Source organism: Felis catus, chromosome F2 (assembly GCF_018350175.1).
Source record: "Felis catus isolate Fca126 chromosome F2, F.catus_Fca126_mat1.0, whole genome shotgun sequence".
NCBI lineage: Eukaryota > Metazoa > Chordata > Mammalia > Carnivora > Felidae > Felis > Felis catus.
Genome location: NC_058385.1, coordinates 29,462,984 through 29,481,693, shown reverse-complemented (window position 1 = coordinate 29,481,693; position 18,710 = coordinate 29,462,984). Strand labels below are relative to the sequence as shown.

Below are 18,710 nucleotides of genomic sequence, written 5' to 3'. Positions count from 1 at the left end.
AACATAGATGCAAAATCTTCAACAAAATATTAGCAAACTGAATTCAACACATTAAAAGGCTCATACACCATGAGCAAGTAGGATTTGTTCCAGGGATGCAAGGATGTTTCAGCATCTATAAATCAATTGCTGGGATACACCACATTAACAAAATGAAGAGTAAAAATTACATGATCTTCTCAATAGACCCACAAAGCATTTGACAAAATTTAACATCCATTTATGATAAAAATCTCAACAAAGTGAGTATAGATTGAACATACCTCAGCATAATAAAGGCCATATAGGACAAGCTCAAAGCTGAGATTATACTCAGTGGCAAAAATCTGAAAACTTTTCATTTAAGATCAGAAGACAAGGATGTCCACTGTCACAATTTTATTCAACATAGTATTATGCTAGAAATCCTAGCCATAGCTTTTAAGGAGGAAGAAGAAATAAATGCATCCAAATTGGAAAGGAAGATGTAAAACTGTCACTATTTGTAGATGATGTGATTTTATATATAGAAAACCCTGAAGAACTAAGTTGGAACTAAGTTGGAACTAAGAAACGAATTCAGAGAGAGAGGGAGACAGAAAATCCCAACCAAGCAGGCTCTGTGCTGTCAGTGGGGAGCCCCATGCAGGGTTTGATCCCATGAACTCCTGAGATTACGACCTGAGCCGAAATCAAGAGTCAGCTGCTTAGCCTACTGAGCCACCCAGGTTCTCCCTATTATAGCTTTTTATGTAAAAATAGTTTTTCCCAATAACCTTTATGCTAGATTGCAAGAAGAATCAGGTGACCAAAATCACTATAGGAAGTTGAAAGAACGACCTTTTTGAACAGAAATTTCTTTTAGAATAAGAATAAAGAGCTACAAAAAAAAAAAATACTATCACTCAACATATGGCTAAAAGCACATTTTCAGAACCTCTTGAACACCCACCAAGCACTCATGTAACAAGAAATGCAAATAGCAGTCCCTGCTCTTTCTGTAAACCCTATCTTGGGTCATTTCAAACTGTCAAGCTGCTCCTCTCTCACTGCCAACCCTCTCATTCCCGTTCTAAGAAGCTACTAGTTCATTGCTTACATAGAGTCAGATGTCCATTTTCCTCCCTCTCTGCCCCTCCCCTGCTTGTGTGCACTATCTCTCTCTCTCTCAAAATAAATAAACTTTAAAAAAATGTAATAGAAATGATGTAGTTTCATTGTATGCCTGTGTTTTTATGTTAAAATTAAGATACCTCAGGGGCGCCTGGGTGGCTCAGTCGTTTGAGCGTCTGACTTCGGCTCAGGTCATGATCTCACAGTCCGTGAGTTCAAGCCCCACATCGGGCTCTGTGCTGACAGCTCAGAGCCTGGAGCCTGTTTCAGATTCTGTGTCTCCCTCTCTCTCTGAACCTCCCCCATTCATGCTCGCTCTCTCTGTCTCAAAAATCAATAAAGGTTAAAAAAATTAAAAAAAAATTAAGATACCTCAAAGATCTTGTTTACCTTCAGTGATGAGTTGATGGTTTTATTGTTTAAAAAAATTTTTTGGCTGTTTCATTTAATCCCATAGTTACTTCATTCAACAAATATTCACTGAGCTCCTACTCTTTGCCAGCTGCAAGAACATAGGTAAGAACAAGACTTGGAAAGAGTTCCTGTTCACACACTATTTGAGACAGATAATAAACTGTGTTTACTGGTGGTGCATTACAGAGATAAGAATGGAAGAAGAAAGATAGATAGATAGATCTCTAGCTATACTGATTTTGAAAAGAGAGAGTATAAATTACTAATGTCAAGAATGAAAGGATGTCACTACAGATCTTACAGATTTTAAAAGGATAATCAGGACATACTATGTTAGTAGAGGATTTTATGCCAGTATGTTATGCCAGTACTTTTGATGGCTTGGAGAAATGGGAAAATTCCTTGAAAAACATAAATTAAATCTGACCACAAGAAGTAACAGAATATTTAACCCACCATCTATTAAATAAATGGAATTTATGGTTAAGGACCTTTGCACATGGAAAACTCCAGGCTTGGATGGCTTCACCAGTGAAATCTATCAAATACTTAAGGAATAAATAATACCAGTCTTACAAAAACTTTTACCAAAAAAGAATATGGAATTTTCCCAGTACATTTTAAGAGATCAACATAGGAAGCGGCAAGATGGCGGCTTAGGAGGACGCTGGGCTCACCGCGCGTCCTGCTGATCACTTAGATTCCACCTACACCTGCCTAAATAACCCAGAAAACCGCCAGAGGATTACCAGAACGGAGTCGCCGGAGCCAAACGCAGACGAGAGGCCCACGGAAGAGGGTAGGAAGGGCGGCGAGGCGGTGCGCGCTCCACGGACTGGCGGGAGGGAGCCGGGGCGGAGGGGCGGCTCGCCGGCCAAGCAGAGCCCCTGAGTCTGGCTGGCAAAAGCGGAGGGGCCTGACAGACTGTGTTCCCACAACAAGCGCGACTTAGCGTCTGGGAGGTCATAAGTTAATAGCTCTGCTCGGAAAGCGGGAAGGCTGGAGGACAAAGGGAGGGAGAGCTGCTGAGCCCCCTGACAACAGAGCTCAGCTTGGTGGGGAACAAAGGCGCTCGCCAGCGCCATCTCCCCCGCCCATCCCCCAGCCAAAATCCCAAAGAGAACCAGTTCCTGCCAGAGAACTTGCTCGCTCTGCGCAAACACCCAACTCTGTGCTTCTGCGGAGCCAAACCTCCGGCAGCGGATCTGACTCCCTCCCGCTGCCACAGGGCCCCTCCTGAAGAGGATCACCTAAGGAGAAGCGATCTAAGCCTGCCCCTCCTGCCCCCGTGCACCTTGCCTACCCACCCAGCTAATACGCCAGATCCCCAGCATCACAAGCCTGGCAGTGTGCAAGTAGCCCAGACGGGCCACACCACCCCACAGTGAATCCCGCCCCTAGGAGAGGGGAAGAGAAGGCACACACCAGTCTGACTGTGGCCCCAGTGGTGGGCTGGGGGCAGACATCAGGTCTGACTGCGGCCCCGCCCACCAATTCCAGTTATACACCACAACACAGGGGAAGTGCCCTGCAGGTCCTCACCACGCCAGGGACTATCCAAAATGACCAAGCGGAAGAATTCCCCTCAGAAGAATCTCCAGGAAATAACAACAGCTAATGAACTGATCAAAAAGGATTTAAATAATATAACAGAAAGTGAATTTAGAATAATAGTCATAAAATTAATCGCTGGGCTTGAAAACAGTATACAGGACAGCAGAGAATCTCTTGCTACAGAGATCAAGGGACTAAGGAACAGTCACGAGGAGCTGAAAAATGCTTTAAACGAAATGCATAACAAAATGGAAACCACCACAGCTCGGCTTGAAGAGGCAGAGGAGAGAATAGGTGAACTAGAGGATAAAGTTATGGAAAAAGAGGAAGCTGAGAAAAAGAGAGATAAAAAAATCCAGGAGTATGAGGGGAAAATTAGAGAACTAAGTGATACACTAAAAAGAAATAATATACGCATAATTGGTATCCCAGAGGAGGAAGAGAGAGGGAAAGGTGCTGAAGGGGTACTTGAAGAAATAATAGCTGAGAACTTCCCTGAACTGGGGAAGGAAAAAGGCATTGAAATCCAAGAGGCACAGAGAACTCCCTTCAGACGTAACTTGAATCGATCTTCTGCACGACATATCATAGTGAAACTGGCAAAATACAAGGATAAAGAGAAAATTCTGAAAGCAGCAAGGGGTAAACGTGCCCTCACATATAAAGGGAGACCTATAAGACTCGTGACTGATCTCTCTTTTGAAACTTGGCAGGCCAGAAAGAATTGGCACGAGATTTTCAGGGTGCTAGACAGAAAAAATATGCAGCCGAGAATCCTTTACCCAGCAAGTCTGTCATTTAGAATAGAAGGAGAGATAAAGGTTTTCCCAAACAAACAAAAACTGAAGGAATTTGTCACCACTAAACCAGCCCTACAAGAGATCCTAAGGGGGACCCTGTGAGACAAAGTCCCAGAGACATCACTACAAGCATAAAACATACAGACATCACAATGACTCTCAACCCGTATCTTTCTATAATAACACTGAATGTAAATGGATTAAATGCACCAACCAAAAGACATAGGGTATCAGAATGGATAAAAAAACAAGACCCATCTATTTGCTGTCTACAAGAGACTCATTTTAGACCTGAGGACACCTTTAGATTGAGAGTGAGGGGATGGAGAACTATTTATCATGCGACTGGAAGCCAAAAGAAAGCTGGAGTAGCCATACTTATATCAGACAAACTAGACTTTAAATTAAAGGCTGTAACAAGAGATGAAGAAGGACATTATATAATAGTTACAGGGTCTATCCATCAGGAAGAGCTAACAATTATAAATGTCTATGCGCCGAATACCGGAGCCCCCAAATATATAAAACAATTACTCATAAACATAAGCAACCTTATTGATAAGAATGTGGTAATCGCAGGGGACTTTAACACCCCACTTACAGAAATGGACAGATCATCTAGATACACGGTCAATAAAGAAACAAGGGCCCTGAAGGAGACATTGGATCAGATGGACTTGACAGATATATTTAGAACGCTGCATCCCAAAGCAACAGAGTATACTTTCTTCTCGAGTGCACATGGAACATTCTCCAAGATAGATCATATACTGGGTCACAAAACAGCCCTTCATAAGTTTACAAGAATTGAAATTATACCATGCATACTTTCAGACCACAATGCTATGAAGCTTGAAATCAACCACAGGAAAAAGTCTGGAAAACCTCCAAAGGCATGGAGGTTAAAGAACACCCTACTAACGAATGAGTGGGTCAACCAGGCAATTAGAGAAGAAATTAAAAAATATATGGAAACAAACGAAAATGAAAATACAACAATCCAAACGCTTTGGGACGCAGCGAAGGCAGTCCTGAGAGGAAAATACATTGCAATCCAGGCCTATCTCAAGAAACAAGAAAAATCCCAAATACAAAATCTAACAGCACACCTAAAGGAACTAGAAGCAGAACAGCAAAGGCAGCCTAAACCCAGCAGAAGAAGAGAAATAATAAAGATCAGAGCAGAAATAAACAATATAGAATCTAAAAAAACTGTAGAGCAGATCAACGAAACCAAGAGTTGGTTTTTTGAAAAAATAAACAAAATTGACAAGCCTCTAGCCAGGCTTCTCAAAAAGAAAAGGGAAATGACCCAAATAGATAAAATCATGAATGAAAATGGAATGATTACAACCAATCCCTCAGAGATACAAACAATTATCAGGGAATACTATGAAAAATTATATGCCAACAAATTGGACAACCTGGAAGAAATGGACAAATTCCTGAACACCCACACTCTTCCAAAACTCAATCAGGAGGAAATAGAAAGCTTGAACAGACCCATAACCAGCGAAGAAATTGAATCGGTTATCAAAAATCTCCCAACAAATAAGAGTCCAGGACCAGATGGCTTCCCAGGGGAGTTCTACCAGACGTTTAAAGCAGAGATAATACCTATCCTTCTCAAGCTATTCCAAGAAATAGAAAGGGAAGGAAAACTTCCAGACTCATTCTATGAAGCCAGTATTACTTTGATTCCTAAACCAGACAGAGACCCAGTAAAAAAAGAGAACTACAGGCCAATATCCCTGATGAATATGGATGCAAAAATTCTCAATAAGATACTAGCAAATCGAATTCAACGGCATATAAAAAGAATTATTCACCATGATCAAGTGGGATTCATTCCTGGGATGCAGGGCTGGTTCAACATTCGCAAATCAATCAATGTGATACATCACATTAACAAAAAAAAAGAGAAGAACCATATGATCCTGTCAATCGATGCAGAAAAGGCCTTTGACAAAATCCAGCACCCTTTCTTAATAAAAACCCTTGAGAAAGTCGGGATAGAAGGAACATACTTAAAGATCATAAAAGCCATTTATGAAAAGCCCACAGCTAACATCATCCTCAATGGGGAAAAACTGAGAGCTTTTTCCCTGAGATCAGGAACACGACAAGGATGCCCACTCTCACCGCTGCTGTTTAACATAGTGCTGGAAGTTCTAGCATCAGCAATCAGACAACAAAAGGAAATCAAAGGCGTCAAAATTGGCAAAGACGAAGTCAAGCTTTCGCTTTTTGCAGATGACATGATATTATACATGGAAAATCCGATAGACTCCACCAAAAGTCTACTAGAACTGATACATGAATTCAGCAAAGTTGCAGGATACAAAATCAATGTACAGAAATCAGTTGCATTCTTATACACTAACAATGAAGCAACAGAAAGACAAATAAAGAAACTGATCCCATTCACAATTGCACCAAGAAGCATAAAATACCTAGGAATAAATCTAACCAAAGATGTAAAGGATCTGTATGCTGAAAACTATAGAAAGCTTATGAAGGAAATTGAAGAAGATTTAAAGAAATGGAAAGACATTCCCTGCTCATGGATTGGAAAAATAAATATTGTCAAAATGTCAATACTACCCAAAGCTATCTACACATTCAATGCAATCCCAATCAAAATTGCACCAGCATTCTTCTCGAAACTAGAACAAGCAATCCTAAAATTCATATGGAACCACAAAAGGCCCCGAATAGCCAAAGGAATTTTGAAGAAGAAGACCAAAGCAGGAGGCATCACAATCCCAGACTTTAGCCTCTACTACAAAGCTGTCATCATCAAGACAGCATGGTATTGGCACAGAAACAGACACATAGACCAATGGAATAGAATAGAAACCCCAGAACTAGACCCACAAACGTATGGCCAACTCATCTTTGACAAAGCAGGAAAGAACATCCAATGGAAAAAAGACAGCCTCTTTAACAAATGGTGCTGGGAGAACTGGACAGCTACATGCAGAAGGTTGAAACTAGACCACTTTCTCACACCATTCACAAAAATAAACTCCAAATGGATAAAGGACCTAAATGTGAGACAGGAAACCATCAAAACCTTAGAGGAGAAAGCAGGAAAAGACCTCTCTGACCTCAGCCGTAGCAATCTCTTACTCGACACATCCCCAAAGGCAAGGGAATTAAAAGCAAAAGTGAATTACTGGGACCTTATGAAGATAAAAAGCTTCTGCACAGCAAAGGAAACAACCAACAAAACTAAAAGGCAACCAACGGAATGGGAAAAGATATTCGCAAATGACCTATCGGACAAAGGGCTAGTATCCAAAATCTATAAAGAGCTCACCAAACTCCACACCCGAAAAACAAATAACCCAGTGAAGAAATGGGCAGAAAACATGAATAGACACTTCTCTAAAGAAGACATCCGGATGGCCAACAGGCACATGAAAAGATGTTCAGCGTCGCTCCTTATCAGGGAAATACAAATCAAAACCACACTCAGGTATCACCTCACGCCAGTCAGAGTGGCCAAAATGAACAAATCAGGAGACTCTAGATGCTGGAGAGGATGTGGAGAAACGGGAACCCTCTTGCACTGTTGGTGGGAATGCAAATTGGTGCAGCCGCTCTGGAAAGCAGTGTGGAGGTTCCTCAGAAAATTAAAAATAGACCTACCCTATGACCCAGCAATAGCACTGCTAGGAATTTATCCAAGGGATACAGGAGTACTGATGCATAGGGGCACTTGTACCCCAATGTTCATAGCAGCACTCTCAATAATAGCCAAATTATGGAAAGAGCCTAAATGTCCATCAACTGATGAATGGATAAAGAAATTGTGGTTTATATACACAATGGAATATTACGTGGCAATGAGAAAAAATGAAATATGGCCTTTTGTAGCAACGTGGATGGAACTGGAGAGTGTGATGCTAAGTGAAATAAGCCATACAGAGAAAGACAGATACCATATGGTTTCACTGTTATGTGGACCCTGAGAAATTAACAGGAACCCATGGGGGAGGGGAAGGAAAAAAAAAAAAACAGGTTAGAGTGGGAGAGAGCCAAAGCATAAGAGACTCTTAAAAACTGAGAACAAACTGAGGGTTGATGGGGGGTGGGAGGGAGGAGAGGGTGGGTGATGGGTATTGAGGAGGGCACCTTTTGGGATGAGCACTGGGTGTTGTATGGAAACTAATTTGTCAATAAATTTCATAAAAAAAAAAAAAAAAAAAAAAGAGATCAACATAACCCTGATACTGAAAATATCCCATGACCTTACAAATAAAGAACATTATAGACTTTCATGTAAATAGACACAAATATACTAAACAAAATATTAGCAAATCAAATCTAGCCACATAAAAATGGATAATACATTATGATCAAAGTTTTCCCTCTCTGGGAATGTACTTTTGGAGAAATACTTGACAATTAACTGGTATAATTAATTACAGTAGTATACTGAAAGGAAAAAGCCACATGATCATCTCAAGAAGTATGAAGAAAACAAAGTTCAACACCCATTTGTAATCAAAAAAAAATTCTCAACAAATTAGAAATAGGACAGAAATTCCTCAAACTGATAAAGATTGTATATAAGAAACCTATAATTGACATCATGCTTAATAGAAAAATCAGTTCACCAACATCAGGAACAAGCAAGTATGTGTGCTCTAACCCCTATATTCATTGTGTTGGAGGTTTAGCCAGTGTGATAAGGCAAGAAAAATACATGAAAGACATAAAGATTAGAAAAAAAAGAAAGTAAAACTGTCTTTCTTTGCAGATGATATGCTCACATACAGAGAAACCCTTAAGGGTTTTGGCAAAACTACTAGAACTGATTAGTGAATTTAGCAAAGTAATAGTATACAAGGTTATTTTTATAAAATTCAATTGCATTTGTAAAATAAAATTTTTTAAAAATTGCAATGACATCAAAAACTAAACATTTGGGAATAAAATTAAATAAGAATGTACAAAAAAATGTGTAAGATTAAAACACTGATAAGAGTAATTCAAAAGGACCTAAGTAAATGTACTGATATACCATGTTCAATGAAAAGATTCAATATGGTTAAGATGTCAGTTCTCCACATTGGGGCACCTGGGTGGCTCAGTCAGTTAAACATCCAACTTCGGCTCAGGTCATTTTCTCATGGTTCATGAGTTTCAAGACCTGCCTCAGGCTCTGTGCTGACAGCTCAGAGCCTGGAGCCTCCTTCGGATTCTGTGTTTCCTTGTCTCTCTGCTCCTCCCCTGCTCTCACTCTGTCTCTGTCTTTCAAAAATAAATAAACATAAAAAAAAAAAGATGTTAGTTCTCCACAAATGGATTTGTAGATTCAGCATGGTCCCAGTCAGAATCTCAGCAAGAATTTTGCAGTAATTGACAAGCTAATATAAAATGGGTGGAAACGCAAAATAACTATAATAGTCAAAACAATTTTGAAAAATAAGAATAAAATTGGAGGACTTATTCTACTTGATTTTGGGACTTGCTATAAAGTGAGAGTAGTCTGGGGCACCCAGATGGCTCAGTCGGTTAAGTGACCAATTCTTGATTTCAGCTAAGATCATGATCTCACTATTGTGAGATCAAGGCCTGCATCAAGGTCTGGGCTGAGCATGGAGCTTTCTTGGGATTCTCTGTCTTCCTCTCTCTCTGCCCCTCCCCACTCTCTCTCTCATGCTCACTCTCTCTCAAAATAAATAAATAAACATTAAAAAATAATAATAATAATAATAAAGTGAGAGTAATCCAGACAATGTGCTCCTGGTGCTATACAATAGGCAGATTTAGGCAACAGAATAGAGAGCCCCAAAAGTAGACCCACGCAAAAATGGTTCAACAAAGGCACCAAAGAAATTGAGTGAAGTCTTTTCAACCACTACCCATATGGAAAGAAAATCCCCAAAAAACCTGTGCCCTTACCTTGTACCATACACAAAAATTAATTCAAAATGAATCAGATACAAACAGAGAAGTTAAAACTTATCAAGCTTCTCAAAGAAAACAGAAGAGATTACCTGCTCTCTTAGGGTAGGCAAAGGTTTTTCAGATAAAAACTGGAAAGTACTAATGTAAAAGAAAAATAGGTAAATTAGACAGTCAAAATTGAAGACATTTGCTCATCAAAAGACACAAGAAAATAGATCAATAATTAAGTGAATTTCCTTTGCTGTCACTTTCATCTTGGGATGGCCAAACATTAGATTCATTTAATGCCTACTTTGTACCAGCCACTTTGCTGAATGCAGAGAATATACTATTGAACAAGAAGGACGCAGTCCTCCTGGAACATTCAATTTGGTGGGAGAATAGTCAAACTAATAAATATTATGAAATGATAACTGCAAGGATAATGAAGGCATAGGACTCATATTGCAGTTTTCATTTTACAAATGTAGAAACCTGGCAGTGGTTAATAATTTGCTAAGTTGCAAAGCCAGTCTAAGCTCATATTTGCTGACTCCTATTCTCCTGTCCCCCCTTTTTTTTCCTGTTGTTTGAAGCAAAAAGAGTGGAATTTAAAACTTAAGCTTAGTAACTAGGATCAAGTAGTAAATGGTATTCATGTTTTTAGTTTACTACAAAGAGAAATAGAAGTGTAGCTATTTAAAGAAATTCCATTTTAATGTTGCTGTCTTAACAGCCTTGTTTTAAAATTAGTTTTTCAGACTCTGATACCAACACCAAAGTTAGGCAAGTTTCCCTAATTATATTCTCTTGTAATGTAATGCCCAGTGAGTTGGAAAGGAGAACTCTGCTCAGGCAGCCCCTCTAATCTTTGCTAAGTATTTTTGGTGTATCCTTTTTAAAAAGTTGGCAAAGTGGACAGGAAGGCACTGGCGAGTAGAAGCAGAGAAAAATATAGGACTTGGAGCTTATCACGTGGGAAAGAAGACTTTACTTTCTAAATATGTAATGGGAAATTAATGTTTTGTTCTTCTTTCTACCCTTTGATGGGTGACAGCAAAACATTGATTATGTCTTGTGTTCTTAAAGTGTTTTACACTCTTTACGGTCATTCCATATATGGGACCTCTTATAATATCCTTTCAGTTTTATCAGAAGGCAACCATGGCAAGAGGTTAAATGGTTCTTTCAAGATCATGTAATAAATGACTTTGAGTCCTTTCTTTCTGATCTTCCTCCTTGTTTGTTTTTATCTCATTTGTCATGGGTTTGTAGATTTTCATGTTGATACCTTCCATTGAGACTCATTCTTGCTTTAGTCGGTTTACTCATGTGAAACTAGCGATACCCATCTTGTTTCTCAGTAACTTCCAGGCCATCATCATTGTATCCCCTTCACCCCAAAATATCTGTTAATTCACAGTTGCCCCATCTTATTGGTACAAACCACACCCCCCCCCCAAAGTGCTTGTGTAGGAATAGAAACTCAGTAAACATTCAAATGAACAGAAAATGAAAGAACAAGCAAGTTATTGTATGGATTCTCTCTGATCATTTTCCCCTATCACCTTTCTTTTCAGTATCTCATCTATTACCACATCCTGTTTGTGTTTCTGCCATGTTGTTTTCTTCCCCAACAATTATTATCTTCATTCCTATGGTATCCCCACTGCTTACTTTGTTTCCTTGCACTTCCTCCTCATTGAAGTCCATTTTTCACAGAATTGGAAATCTGACATTTGGAAATTGGAAAATTGATATTTCCATCTAAAATAATCCTAAGTTTGGGGGCGCCTGGGTGGCGCAGTCGGTTAAGCGTCCGACTTCAGCCAGGTCACGATCTCTCGGTCCGGGAGTTCGAGCCCCGCGTCAGGCTCTGGGCTGACGGCTCGGAGCCTGGAGCCTGTTTCCAATTCTGTGTCTCCCTCTCTCTCTGCCCCTCCCCCGTTCATGCTCTGTCTCTCTCTGTCCCAAAAATAAATAAAAATGTTGAAAAAAAATTAAAAAAATAAAATAAAATAATCCTAAGTTTGGCGTGCCTGGGTGGCTCAGTCGGTTAAGTGTCTGACTTTGGCTCAGGTCATGATCTTGCAGTTCGTGAATTTGAGTCCCACATCAGGCTCTGTGCTGAACTCAGAGCCTGGAGCCTGCTTTGGATTCTGTGTTTCCCTCTCTCTCTGCCCCTCCCCTGCTCACACACACACACACACACACACTCAAAAATAAATAAACATTAAAATAAATAAATAAAATAATCCTAGGTTTGACATAACTTTTTCTTATTATAGAGGCAATATTTGTAGAATATTTTTAAGTGCTGATAAGAAAAAAGGAACTAATAATCATCTAAAATCCCACTTATCTTTCACAGGTAACCACCATTCATTCATCTTGCTGTGTATATCTTCCCAGACCAACAGGAGTGCTATCACTTATAGGGAGATCACATATCTGGCAAACTATTCTTGGTGACCCACCCTAAAACAAAAAAACCAGCTAACAATGCTAGAGTAGCTGAAAGAGACATAAAAATACAGCTCATACTTGCTTAAGTAAAATTAGAAAATATTTACTTAGTGCTGTGGTATGCAAAACACCATGCTAGGCATGTCGGGAACTCAAAAATAGCAATAATTATTTTGTACTTCCTAGGAGTTTTCAGTCCAGTGAGAAACACGCACCCCTTACCTTATTCACTCTTACTCAGTACAGTCCCCACAAATGTGGTTATGTGGTTTCTTGGACTGTAGCAAATTAAAAGTCGGGAATTAGTAGGAAGAAAGTACATCTCCCTACCAACAGTTAGTGTCTGAAGAGCAAGAAGCATGAACTGATGTTGATGGAGGATCTGGAATCTATATTTCAAGTACTGTGCTAGTGAGCATATGAAATAGGAAATTTTACACTCTGGATCCGTGTAATGTGGTAGCAAGGAGCTCCTGATGGCAAATCACTCAGTATTACAGTTTAATATTTCCATGACCTTGTACCATCAGGAAAAGTTTGTTATGCTCAGTAGAGAGACAAGAAGGCAACTAATACATTTGAGAGAAATTTGCAACAAAAATTATTAAAGTTTATCAGTCAAAGGGGTAGAAACTTCTTTTATTAAAAACCAATTTATGTGGCATATGTCCACTAACATTGATGGGATTATTACTTTTACCATGAGTACAACAACATGGAAGTGCATTGCCAGTGATTTCACTCATTGCCAACAGTTGTCTAAGGGTTTATGGCCTTGTCAGTAAGGCCCCATATTGCTCTCCTGACATTCCTTTCCAGGTGCAGATCTCAAAGATCCAAGAGATGATATTCTAACCTTAGTGTGCAAAATATGTTGGACATATAACATATAGTGTGTTTTTCAAGGGGTCGCTATTGACAGAGGGCACTGGATTCCTTTCTTAGCTGTTGCTCTAAAAGTCAGAGTGACCTATAGAAAAATAAGTCCCAGCCCTCATGCGCCTCTTAACATACGGGGTCCTGAATAGGCAGGGGTTTTCTCTTTCAGCCTTTGCTGTCTAAATGGGGATCCTGAGAGATCCCTGCCAAAGTCAGCTGGAAAAAATAATTATGTCCCTGCCTTGCCTTTGGCTCATGCATTTTCCCTAGATCATGAGAATCAACTTGCCACTGTTTTCCAAAAATGAAACAATAGCCTGACCTAGGAGGCTGATGGCTAGGGACAATCAGGAAGCAAACCTGCTTTACTTGTCACCTGCTTTATGTCAGGCACTTTCCCATGGTCCCCACGTGAGGTGTTCCTGTCACATAGAGGAAACAAACATAGTTGCAGATATTTATAGTACAGTCTTCTGAGTTCTGTAGTAGTGAGCTCAAACGTGTTCTGGGAACACAGAAAAGGGAAAGTTAACTACTTAGGGGAGTCCGTGAAGGCTTTGGAGTAAATGATGTTAGAACTAATTCTAAAGGCTGACAAAGAGATTGTAAAGTGGAGAATGAGGTGAATGGTACTCCAAGCAGAAAGCAAGGCAAAACAACAAGGGAAGCACAGAGTGAGTGCAGAGACCAGGGGACAGAAAGGAGCCTGGTGGAAGGACAGGGAGATGAGGGTGTTAGAAGCAGCCATTAGCGTTAGGATATCGGCCTTGCTGACTTTGCTGGGGACACATCCTGCCAGTGCCATGCATCATATAAGAAGTATTTCAGTTTCGGGGCACCTGGGTGGCTCAGTCGGGTAAGCATCTGACTTTGGCTCAGGTCATGATCTCAGGGCTGTGAGTTTGAGCCCCGCGTCGGGCTCTGTGCTGACAGCTCAGAGCCTGGAGCCTGCTTTGGATTCTGTGTCTCTCTCTCTCTGCCCCTCCCCTGCTCGCACTCTGTCTCTCTCTCCTTCAAAAATAAATAAACATTAAAAAATTTTTTTAAACAAGCATTTCAATTTCATAAGGAGGGTTTTTTGGGGGGAGGGAGGCGATTACATATTTTTATCCCATGCTTGTATTGGGCATGAATTTTAAGTCGTGTGCTTATAAATACAGAAATAACAGACTGTGGAAAGATCACGATAGCCTACCCGTTCTGAAAAATGTGCAAACACCTAAGTTTCTATGTTAGAGAATACTAACAGCAAACGAAAAAGACAAATTTCTGGTGAATTTAATCTCATACCATGCATGTAATATGAAGCTAATAATGGGGCTGTGATGAAAAAGCAAGCCACAATATTAACCACAATTAGGAATGAAGTTCCATATAGTACATGATTAAAATACAAATATGAATAAAGGTACAAAATCAGCAAACTCTCAATACATTTGAATAAAATGCCAGCAAGTTACCGTTGCTTATTAATGCAAAATACTTCAGGAAAAACTGATAACGAAACATAACAAACTTAACTGAATCCCAGTGTTATGCTCATAGTTTTAAAAAAAGCAGATACTTTCCCGGGAGCAAGACCAACTAAATTCTAAAAGGAAACATATTTCAATGAACATTAAAGCTATAGGACAGGTCCCCCGAATGTACAAAACTATCATAAAAGTTTTAATCTTCACCCTCCGACCGTAAAAATACATCATCTTCAGGGCCAGGTACACAGAACCTGAAAATCCACCACCATTGCCAGAATCCCAAGGATCCCCTTCACTGCTGGAACTCACTGCAGTGCAGATCGAGTCGGCCCCGATGTGCAGAACACCACCTCCCAGTCCCTTTGCAGCGTTTGGTTGCAAAGTTGATAACTATTAAGGTAGAACTCAGTATTAAGTAATACTTTTGTCACTTTTGACCCACAGACTACAACAGTAACAAATTTAAAACTAGAGTCTGAGGTAAATAATAAATTCCACCTCAGCTGGACTAGATTTATTTGCTGTGCGTGGCCTACTTCTGTGAAGAAGAGGACCCATGTGTTTCCTAGGATGTGTTGTGTCGCTGTTCTTACCGCTGAGGAGGGTGGGGGCAGGGTAGCAGAGCGGGGCCTGGTAACCGTTAGCCACACTTCGCCTCTGGTGGTCCTCCTTCCATCTGTAATATGGTATCTGAAGCATAAAATGCATTTGAGGGTAAGGCTGTGCATCTAGATAAGTACTTAAGATTTTTCTGCATAAATGAGGTCGTCTGCCTTAGGTTTGTTCAGATTTGCAGTAGCATTGTACGACAGATACGTTTCTGCCTTTTTTTCTCTGCATTCTCATGATGTTTCTGTTAGAACTATGTAGTACTTAAATGTAGTGCCCACTTATTCTATGTATCTTTAACTAGATTTCATCTTTGTTATTTTTTTTTCTTTTTTGTAATTGGGCTATTTGTCTAATTGTTGAATTTTTTTTAGTTTAAATACTTCAGAATTTATTTTCTTTATGTTTGTTTTGTTTTTATTTTTTTAATTTAATTTTTTATTTTTTAAAATTTACATCCAAATTAGTTAGCATATAGTGCAACAATGATTTCAGGAGTAGATTCCTTAATACCCCTTACCCATTTAGCCCGTCCCCCTTCCCACAACTCCTCCAGCAACTCTCAGTTTGTTCTCCATATTTATGAGTCTCTTATGCCTTGTCCCCCTGTTTTTATTATTTTTGTTTCCTTTCCCTTATGTTCATCTGTTTTGTCTCTTAAAGTCCTCATATGAGTGAAGTCATATGATTTTTGTCTCTCTCTAATTTCACTTAGCATAATACCCTCCAGTTCCATCCACGTAGTTGCAAATGGCAAGATTGCATTCTTTTTGATTGCCGAGTAATACTCCATTGTATATATATACCAAAACTTCTTTATTCATTCATCCATCAATGGACATTTGGGCTCTTTCCATACTTTGGCTACTGTTGATAGTGCTGCTATAAACATGGGGGTGCATGGGTCCCTTCAAAACAGCACACCTGTATCCCTTGGATAAATGCCTAGTAGTGCAATTGCTGGGTTGTGGGGTAGTTCTATTTTTAGTTTTTTGAGGAAACTCCATACTGTTTTCCAGAGTGGCTGCACCAGCTTGCATTGCCACCAGCAATGCAAAAGAGATCCTTTTTCTCCACATCCTCACCAACTGTTGTTGCCTGAGTTGTTAATGCTAGCCATTCTGACAGGTGTAAGCTGGTATCTCACTGTGGTTTTGATTTGTATTTCCCTGACGAGTGATGTTGAGCATTTTTTCATGTGTCGGGTGGCCATCTGGATGTCTTCCTTGGAGAAGTGTCTATTCATGTCTTTTGCCCATTTCTTCACTGGATTATTTGTTTTTTGGGTGTTGAGGTGATAAGTTCTTTATAGATTTTGGATACTAACCCTTTATCTGATATGTCATTTGCAAATATCTTCTCCCACTCTGTCGGTTGCCTTTTAGTTTTGCTGATTGTGGCCAAGATCAAAGAGGTTTTTGCCTGCTTTCTCCTTGAGGATTTTGATGGCTTCGTGTCGTACGTTGAGGTCTTTCATCCATTTTGAGTTTATTTTTGTGTCTGGTGTAAGAAAGTGGTCCAGGTTCATTCTTCTGCATGTCGCTGTCCAGTTTTCCCAGCACCACTTGCTGAAGAGACTGTCTTTATTCCATTGGATATTCTTTCCTGCTTTGTCAAAGATTAGTTGGCCATACGTTTGTGGGTCCATTTCTGGGTTCTCTATTCTGTTCCATTGATCTGAGTGTCTCTTCTTGTGCCAGTACCATACTGTCTTGATGATTACAGCTTTGCAGTATAGCTTGAAGTCTGGGATTGTGATGCCTCCTGCTTTGGTTTTCTTTTCCAAGATTGCTTTGGCTATTCGGGGTCTTTTCTGGTTCCATACAAATTTTAGGATTATTTGTTGTTCTAGCTCTGTGAAGAATGCTGGTGTTACTTTGATAGGGATTACATTGAATATGTAGATTGCTTTGGGTAGTATTGACATTTTAACAATATTTGTTTTTCCTATCCAGGAGCATGGAATCTTTTTCCATTTTTTTGTGTCTTCTTCAATTTCTTTCATAAACTTTCTGTAGTTTTCAGTGTATAGATTTTTCACCTCTTTGGTTAGATTTATTCCGAGGTATTTTATGGTTTTTTGTGCAACTGTAAATGGGATTGATTCCTTGATTTCTCTTTCTGTTGCTTCATTGTTGGTGTATAGGAATGCAACCAGTTTCTGTGCATTGATTTTATATCCTGCAACTTTGCTGAATTCATGAATCAATTCCAGCAGTTTTTTGGTGGAATCTTTTGGGTTTTCCATATAGAGTATCACGTAATCTGCAAAGAATGAAAGTTTGACCTCCTCCTGGCTGATTTGGATGCCTTTTATTTCTTTGTGTTGTCTGATTGCAGAGGCTAAGACTTCCAATACTATGTTGAATAACAGTGGTGAGAGTGGACATCTCTGTCTTGTTCCTGACCTCAGGGGGGAGAGCTCTCAGTTTTTCTCCATTGAGGATGATTATTAGCGTTGGGTCGTTCATATATGGCTTTTATGATCTCGAGGTATGCTCCTTCTATCCCTACTTTCTTGAGGGTTTTTATCAAGAAAGGGTGCTGTATTTTGTCAAATGCTTTCTCTGCATCTATTGAGAGGATCATATGGTTCTTGTCCTTTCTTTTATTGATGTGATGAATCACATTAATTGTTTTGCGGATATTGAACCAGCCCTGCATCCCAGGTATAAATCCCACTTGGTCGTGGTGAATATTTTTTTAAATGTATTGTTGGATCTGGTTAGCTAATATCTTGTTGAGGATTTTTGCATCCATGTTCATCAGGGAAATCAGTCTATAGTTCTCCTTTTTAGTGGGGTCTCTGTCTGGTTTTGGAATGAAGGTAATGCCGGCTTCATAGAAAGAGTTTGGAAGTTTTCCTTCCATTTCTATTTTTTTGGAACACCTTCAAGAGAATAGGTGTTAACTCTTCCTTAAATGTTTGGTAGAATTTCCCTGAAAGCCATCTGGCCCTGGACTCTTGTTTTTTGGCAGATTTTTTATTGCTAATTCGATTTCCTTACTGGTTATGGGTCTGTTCAAATTTTCTATTTCTTTCTGTTTCAGTTTTGGTAGTGTATATGTTTCTAGGAATTTGTCCATTTCTTCCAGATTACCCATTTTATTGGCAATAATTGCTCATAATATTCTCTTATTATTGTTTTTACTTCTGTTGTGTTGGTTGTGATCTGTCCTCTTTCATTCTTGATTTTATTTATTTGGGTCCTTTCCTTTTTCTTTTTGATCAAACTGGGTAGTGGTTTATCAATTTTGTTAATTCTTTCAAAGAACCGGATTCTGGTTACATTGATCTGTTCTACTGGGGTTTTCTTTTGTTTGTTTTGATAGGATTAATTTCTGCTCTAATCTTTATTATTTCCTGTGTTCTGCTGTTTTGGGGTTTTATTTGCTGTTCTTTTTCCAGCTCCTTGAGGCATAAGTTTAGGTTGTGTATCTGAGATCGTTCTTCCTTCTTTAGGAAGGCCTGGATTGCCATGTACTTTGCTCTTATGACCACCTTTGCTGTGTCCCAGAG

At 39.5% G+C, this 18,710-nt stretch overlaps 1 protein-coding gene across 2 annotated transcripts in view; it reads left to right on the top strand.

Annotated features, from left to right (window-relative positions):
• ZNF704 (zinc finger protein 704) overlaps positions 1-18,710 on the top strand; it is a 251,738-nt gene that overhangs the window by 13,898 nt on the left and 219,130 nt on the right. The window lies entirely within an intron of this gene.